General features: G+C 50.3%; 1 protein-coding gene across 4 annotated transcripts in view; it reads right to left on the reverse strand.

Moving 5' to 3' along the window:
• ADNP (activity dependent neuroprotector homeobox) overlaps nucleotides 1-6,271 on the reverse strand; it is a 35,037-nt gene extending 28,766 nt beyond the window's left edge. Inside the window, exons 1-2 of one of the 4 annotated variants that reach the window (XM_070589453.1) lie at nucleotides 6,129-6,252; nucleotides 4,107-4,280 (exon numbers count right to left, since the gene is read on the reverse strand). The gene's annotated coding sequence lies outside the window, so the exon portion shown is untranslated. Of the gene's footprint in view, nucleotides 1-4,106; nucleotides 4,281-5,025; nucleotides 5,113-6,128 lie in introns of those variants that run through there. The other 3 variants (XM_008543452.2, XM_070589454.1, XM_008543453.2) reach the window with 3 other exon arrangements.
• Nucleotides 6,272-7,657: the final 1,386 nt, after the last annotated feature.

Here is a 7,657-nt window from a genome sequence, read left to right on the forward strand (position 1 = left end):
GACCATAGACAAATTTTCTTTTTAGATCCTTATACAGGCAACTTCAACCCAGACATGCTACTTCAACTAACCACCACCAGCACAACTTTCACCAGTCCTCTCCTGCCGGGGGTGTGGCTAGCTTCTTTAACTGTGGAGCCCATTTGGGATCTTTGGGTGTTAGCTGACATATAAGCACAAAACATCACTATGAAGTTACGAAGCATTCATTTGAGCCCTCATTAGCCAAACAGCTCACAGGAGCACTATAAAAGCCTGTGTTCCAAGCACAGGCCTAGGAACCAGCCCAGGCATATTCTGAGGCTCACTTCATCATTGCACGTGCTAGTGCCTTGATTTCCCTACTTGTGCTGCAAGGACAGTCCTGAGAGAATTAAGAATGGTTTACAAAGTGCTTGGAAAATAAAATGGGCAAGCCATCAATATTATGTTATGATACCATAAAGGCCAGCAAGGGGGCCTTTACACTTACAGCTCATCCTTACTAAAGGCATCAACCAAGTCACATGAGAAGTGACACACAAACACAAACAACCCAAAGCTGAGTGACTCAATTACAAATCTATACCCTTGCTGGAGAGGGAATTAGGATGTGCAGGAATTTATTTTTAATTCTGAGAGTTGGTCAAACAATGCACGAGTCTCTTACACATTATGTGCCTATTTCTGAGTTAAACCCTTAAACTGCAGTGTATGTTCAGGGCAGTCTTCCCCTAGTAAACTCTATCAAAAGCCGTTTATGCTCTCCTTCTACTTTCCAAACCTTTCTCTCTGGAATACTGCTGGAATTCTTGAGATTTCAGGACTTGTCTAGATGCTGTCTTGGAATTAAGCTAGGGATCATGAAACCCAAGGAAGCTTGTGAGTGCATCTCACAGAACTACAGGCGGAGGACAGTGAACACATATGAAGATGAGGAAACCCAGAACTGAAACAGTGGAAAGAACTCTGCACTTTACTGATGAGAATAATAATGTGCACCCCCAACCAAAAGTATTACTTTGCCCAGTTGGCCCCCATTTTGTCTGTGACTTCCTATACCTACACGCATATCCACACATTTACGTATACACATCTCGAACTGAGAAGCCTGATAGCTGAGAACCTTCTTCTTCCAGTGAAGCAGACTGGATTCTCATTTAAACTGACCCTGAAAACTGGCGGATATCAAAGGTAGGTCATGACCAAAACACAGGTATGAGGAGTACTGAGACACTGAGAAACTAAGGGAGCACAATCATCCTTCCCCTCACTTTCTAATGAACAGGATCAGGAAAACAAACAACAACAAACCACCAAGTCACAATGGAACCGTGACCACTCACGCTGGGCTAAACATGGATGGGTTCTCTTATGAGGCCTCAATGAACAAGATGGAAAGCGCCAATGTGTAAACAAGAAACAGCTCCTACATTCAGAATATCAATCCAGTTAATTGGTGCGGGGCTTCGGTTCATACCAGTTTCAAATGCCAACTTTCCAAACTAACAACATGAAGTGTCTGGCTGGCAGTGGCGCACATCAGCAAAACACGGCGTTCGCTCCAGACTCCACACCACAAGCTCTTAGAAAACCAGGGGAGGAGAACTTGCAAGTCTGCATGCTGCCAGCAACGAGGCAAGCTCTGTGTATATAACTATAATTAAATTATTTACATAGGGGAGCAACATTTTTCTTAATTTTCATGCCTCTCAGGCAAGTAAATGAAAGTCGAATTCTCATGGAAAGTATTTTACCTTCTGGAAGACATAACGGCCTTTATGACAGAATTTTAAAGTGAAAATCCTCTGGAAGTCCAGGTTGAACAAGTAGCTTATAACTCAACAGCATTGGGCATCTTGATGTAAACTACAAATTAGCTTCTAATCTTGTAAAATAAAATCTTCAAAGTTTTTACACTGTCACATCATTTTTTTAAAAAGTTTAATTCACTGAAATTTAAACAGGTTATTTAAAAAATATACAGTGTTTAATTCTGATGGTTTTTTCTGCACTTTAGAAAACTACTATTTCCAAGCTACCCCTCTAATATTTGGACTTTTTATTTGTATTTAATAATATAATAGTTATTTCCAACTCTAAAAAAAAAAGTGGATTGTATTTTATATGTATAAACACTCCCCACCCACCCATTAATGAAATCAATCTGCCAAGGTCTATTACAACTTATGCAATTTTGTTGTTTATACATGGTTCTCAAAAGAAAAAAAAATACTACTTAAATTCTAAAGTTTTTCTTTCATCTCTTCTCCACCAAAGTATTGATTCCTACTTGCTCCTTTATAACAGAACAGCTCATCTGTAATTTTCACAATTAAATGTGTAGCCAGCATGTGCATATCATATTAAATATATCAACCACCAGATTGCTGAATATTTAAAATTTCAAAACATTAATTATTTTTAACGTTTTTCAAAATTTGTAAGTAGTGACAAGGAAAGCAACAATTTAACACACAATGTACCTTATATAATTACACCTTTAGTAATCAAATATAAATAATAAATGTATGCAAGCATGTTATAATGAAAATCAGAAGTCACTTTTGCATGATAAAAGCTTATCAGCTGGTTATTTGGAAGCAAGTACATGTTCAGGAAAGGCTGGTTCTGATCAGAGAAATCTTTAAGGTTTTAGAAGCTTAGCAACTCTTGAGATTGGGTCATCAAAATAGTAATTAAGTAATTGATCTTAATCTGTTCAACACGGTGACATTTTATTTTTGATATAAACAGTATTATAACTTTTCCTACACTCTGCTTGAAGGAAAAAAGAGAAATTCCAGCAAAACAAATTCACAGTGATTATGTTTAAAGCCAACAGCTGACTTCCAGCACAGGCAGGGCCGGGGCCTTTAGAGAGTCACAGCCAATCTCCTTTATCTTCTATACAGATATTATAAGAACTAAAACCAAAGATTTAGTTAGGTCAATGTACAGCAGCCTCTGATAAGGTTGTCTTAAGAAATTTTCAACAAGGGCCAACGTGAAGGAATTGCTACTTAAAGTTCAATTAAACAGGTTACCCATTCCTCACCCTCTAGTTAATTAAGGCTTTTTACTGTACTTTAATGAACCCTCAAAGTTTACCTAAATTCCAGTCTTCAAGCCCAATTGTTTCACCTTCCCCTACTTTTTTTGAATGCCAAAATCAGGAAACCTTTGAAACTGCAGAATACATGCTTTCTAAGAGCGCACAGCAAGCTTTCCTGTAGGGGGAAAATGGCTATTACCACTAAGGGTCAGTTAACACTGTATTTTATGTATACGCTCAATCAGACAAAAGCACCTTCCAAACTTCACCTCAAACACACCCTCAAGTAAGAAGTTGTCTTCAAATTACTCATTTAAACACTCGTGTAACTGTCTATCAAAGATCAAATATAGGTCAAAATCATATCTAACAAAAACTACATAGTATTTAAAAGTCACAAATAACACTATTTAAATACCCGATTCTTGTAATTATTTAAAAAATTGTAAAAGCAATATAGTTAAGTCTCTAATGGAATACCTGAGCCAAGCGGTGTCCTTTTCACTCACCAAAATGTTACTTGGTAGCAAGTGTCCAATGAAAATTCTCCCTTAAGCACCAACTGGTTAACAATGTATCAAAGAACACATTCATTTCCCCATAAATTTATCTTGGTGTATCTATATAAAAATACTTGTAACAAAGTCTTAAAAGTACCCTTGAGTATCAGCAAGCACTGTCAATCCTTCTAGCAAGTACGTGTTCATGGAAACCAGGCCTGTTCTGATCAGAGAATCTTTAAGGTCTTTTAGCAGCTTAGCAAGACTGAGCCTGGATCATCAAAATCACAGTTAATTGAGAACTTATACTTTATACATAAGAGTGCAGAATGCAAATAATTAAAACAATATTAGCAACTTTAAAACTTGTTTAGAAACAACTTGCTTCTCTTAAACAACCATAAGCCATTTCTCTGTTCAGAACTCATGTTTGCACCAGCTCTGACCGGTTCCTTGAGGAATGTGGCCAGGCTGAAATTTTGGCAGTGTTGGCTTTGGTGGTGACCAAGGAGGAAGCAGTCTCTGGCCTCCCTGTTGCTGAAGTTCCCACCCTGCAAAATGAATATACCCACCGGTGTGAATTGACAATGTGGTCCAAAGAGCAAGGCAGGAACGGAGTCCAGATCCTCAAAATGGCAGTACAGGGCATAACCACTAGGCCACCTATCAGTTCAGTACAAAAAGTACAACCCTGTGCATCATGGTGCAAAAGCGGGGGCCTAGGTTTCGCATTGTGCATCTCACACCTATGGAAATAACAAGAGGAGTAAAATCTATAGAAATCAACACACCCCAAGAAGGCGGGTGCTCACAGAAGACCGGTGTCAACACTTTTGCAAAGCTGGCTGGCTAGTGAGCTAATGAATGGCAGTTACAAGTCCAAAGTTGGAAGGAAACAACATTTTACAATCAACTGTTGAGTTTGACAATAAAGAACTCAACATGGGCCTAATGTTTACCAACAAGGCTTTGCAAATCATGACACCCATCTACAAGCTTATGAAAACGACTACCCCACTAAAATCTAACACCCCTCAAGAAGGATTATTAACTCTCAAAGAGTTGGAAAGATTTGGGCCATGAAGAAGGGAGGTAATCAGCAATTCCCCAATCAGTTACTCTCAAGGTCTTAAACTTTCTCCCTTACCATCTGACCTTGGAAAGATATGGTGACACGTTCAAAGCTTAAGGCGGAAGAATTCCAGAGAAGGGGAAATCTGCGCACCAAGGATGTGCCAAGGTGATGCCTCGGGAGCAAATGTGGATTGTCTGAGGGTCAACAGTTTGGAAAAAGAGAACTTCCAAAACGCAGGGGGGATTCTTCAAAAGAAGTAAAATCCCTGCTCTTGACTCACAAGCCTTCGCCATGTTGCTGTCAGCTCACCCACTAAGAGTGCGAGTGCCTCGCTGGGTCCCTTCCCGTGGTCTGTAGAAGGCGCTGTGCAGCACATCCTGCCCTAGCTCCGGCCCTTCCCCCTTCTGCAGCCTTACCCAGCGCAGGGAACGCGCCCCCTACTGACTCCGACGCTCATCGCCTTTAGCCGACTTGGCTGCGGTGCATTTTGGGTGGGGGCTGGTATTTTCTTCATGGCCATAAACCAGAAGCAACAATGCAGGTTTATAAAGAAACTGTACCAAGCTACCCAGGAGGGTTTTTTTTTTCGTTTTGAAGGTGCACTGGAGGCAGGAGAAGCATCAGGGATAGAGCTGGGCGTGTGGGGATGGACACATTAAAATGGCAAACACAGGAAACAGTTGGGTTCTTTTCCCCTCCTGGCCTTTGTCTGGGAAACGGGGCTGTGGCAAGGACCGTCCAGGGGAAGTGGCGGATGCAAGAGCATCAAGAAGACCTAGCGCGGGTGTGCGTGCGGCTGAAAAGGCTGGGAGACCTCAGCGCCCGTCTGGGGCAGAAGAGGAAGAGCGGCGATCGCGCCTTTTCCAGCAGACGGGCATCCAGGGGGGGAGGGGCGGGCGGCCCGGAGAGAGGCGGCGATCAAAAGGTGCTCGAGCAACTGCTCCCCAGCTATTGCATTAACAAAACCCTCGCGCAGCGGTCTGGGCTGCCGTCCTCCCCAGCTCACTGCAAAGTTGGGGCTCAGATGCTCGTGGGAGGCCGTGCAGACCGGGCAGTGCGACTGCAGCCGGGGTGGCGGGCGCCGCGGCCAGGAGGAGGGAGCTGCACGCCGGGGAGGAGGGCTGCACCCGGGAAGCGAAGACTTTCCCTCGGCGCCCCGCACGCTCCCGCCCCCGCCGCCCCCTCCCCGGCAGGGCGGCAGACCCGGCAGCAGGCTGGTCGCGGGGGCTCCTTTCCGGGGGCAGGAGCAGAGAGCAGCCCCGGGGACGGGATGGGGCAGCGCGGCTCCCGCGGCGGGCGGGGTGGACGGAGATGCCGTCCGCGGGCAGGCTCGGGCGGCCGGGCCGACGGCGGCCCGCGGGGCGGGGACGGGGGTCGGGCTGCAGGAGGAGGCGCCTGGTCCCCGGGCCGGGTAGCGGTCCGCGCCGTCACCGGAGTATGCAAAGGAGCGCGCGGCCGGAGGGCCGGCGGCGGCAACAATGCGCCGGGCGGGCGGGCGGCGCGGCGGCCGCGGGCTTACCTTGACTCGGCCTCGAGGCGCGCGCGGGGCCGGCGTGCTCGGGGGCCGGGCGGCGGCGGCGGCGGCGGCGGCGGCGGCGGGCGGGCGGCGGCACGGCGCTGGCGGCGGCGAGGGCGCGCCCGGGCCTCGGCGGGCTCCGGCTCGCGCCGCGGCCGCGGCTGCTGCCGGGGGGCGCGGCGGGCGCAGCGCAGCGGCGGGCGGCGGCGGCGCGAGCGGCTCCCTCCAGTGCCCGCGCGGGCGGCGGCGGCGGCGGCGTCGAGCGGTGCAGACAAAGGAGGGGCGGAGGGAGGAGACGGAGGGTGTGGGAGCGGCGGCTTCACCGGGCGGGCGGGCGGCGGCGGCGGCGGCCGCGCTCCTCTCGCTCCTCAGCAGCGGGGACCGAGAGAGGGAGCTGTGTCTGAGGAGACGCCAAAATCCCCCTTAGCGCTGCCCGCGGGAGGGGGAGGGGCACAAGATGGCGGCGGCCGGGGGGCGGGAGTTCAGCTCATGGATCCCGGCGGGCGGCGGAGGGGAGACCGGGCCGGCGGAGGCGGCGGCGGCAACGGGCGGGGGAGGGGGCCGATCCCGCGTCTCCCCTCGGCAGACAATACAAGCGCCTCGGAGCGAGTCCCCGAACCTGCCCTAGCCAAAATGGCGGCCGAGAAAGAGCGGAAGTGACGTAAGTACCTCATTAGCATAAGAGGACTCATTGTCCAGCTAAGTAGGGGGGGCGGCGGGGGACGGTATCCCTTCCCCCCCTGTCCTCCAGGGACAACTCTCTTACTCCCACCTGTGCCTGCACCTAACTTTTCCTGAGGGAGGGTGGCACCAGCACCCCCGCCCCCGCCTGGGGGAAATTATATAATCCCCACTGAGGGGGAGCTCTCGCGAGAACCAAGCGGATTTGCCATTGACCCACTAGGAGGCGCCGCGGATAATGGCCGCAGTGCGCTTCCAGGGCCCGTGTGCACGGCGGGCGCCTTCCTCTGGCCGCAGCGCCGGCGGCGGAGGCACAAGCAGCGGGCCGCAGCACGCCCTGCACTCAGTCAGGTGGCCGTGCCGGGGATCCCTGCGCGGCCCCGCTGCGCCTGGACTACATCTGGCGGGAGGGGCGTGAGGGCCGCCCGCGGCTCCACGTGCTGCAGGCCCGTTCGCGCGCCGGCGGCGGAAGGGCAGGACACCTGGCCGGCCGGGCCGACACCTCCTGCCTCGGACGAGGTGTGAGGGCCTCGTGCTTCACACAGCGCTGGAGATGAGGCACGGCCCCACGGAGGCGACCCTTCCCGGAGGCTGGGCCACGCGGCGGACAGGGGCTGCCGCGCCGGGCCGGACAGTCTTCCAAGTCAGCGATGGGCTCTTCTCTTGGGCCTGAAGAGAATGGGATCTCTAGCGTTTGAGGCCACCGGACTGGTGAAACCTGAGGAGGAGATGTGCTGCGGCCAATGGGCCTCCACGCTTGGGCTGCAGTCCCAGGACAGTCGCCTGCAATGCTCCCGCGGTCGGGACAGCAGAAGACAGCACGTGGGCAGTCCGCCTTTGTAAATTTAGGT

This window comes from Equus przewalskii, chromosome 21 (assembly GCF_037783145.1).
Source record: "Equus przewalskii isolate Varuska chromosome 21, EquPr2, whole genome shotgun sequence".
Taxonomy (NCBI): Eukaryota; Metazoa; Chordata; class Mammalia; order Perissodactyla; family Equidae; genus Equus; species Equus przewalskii.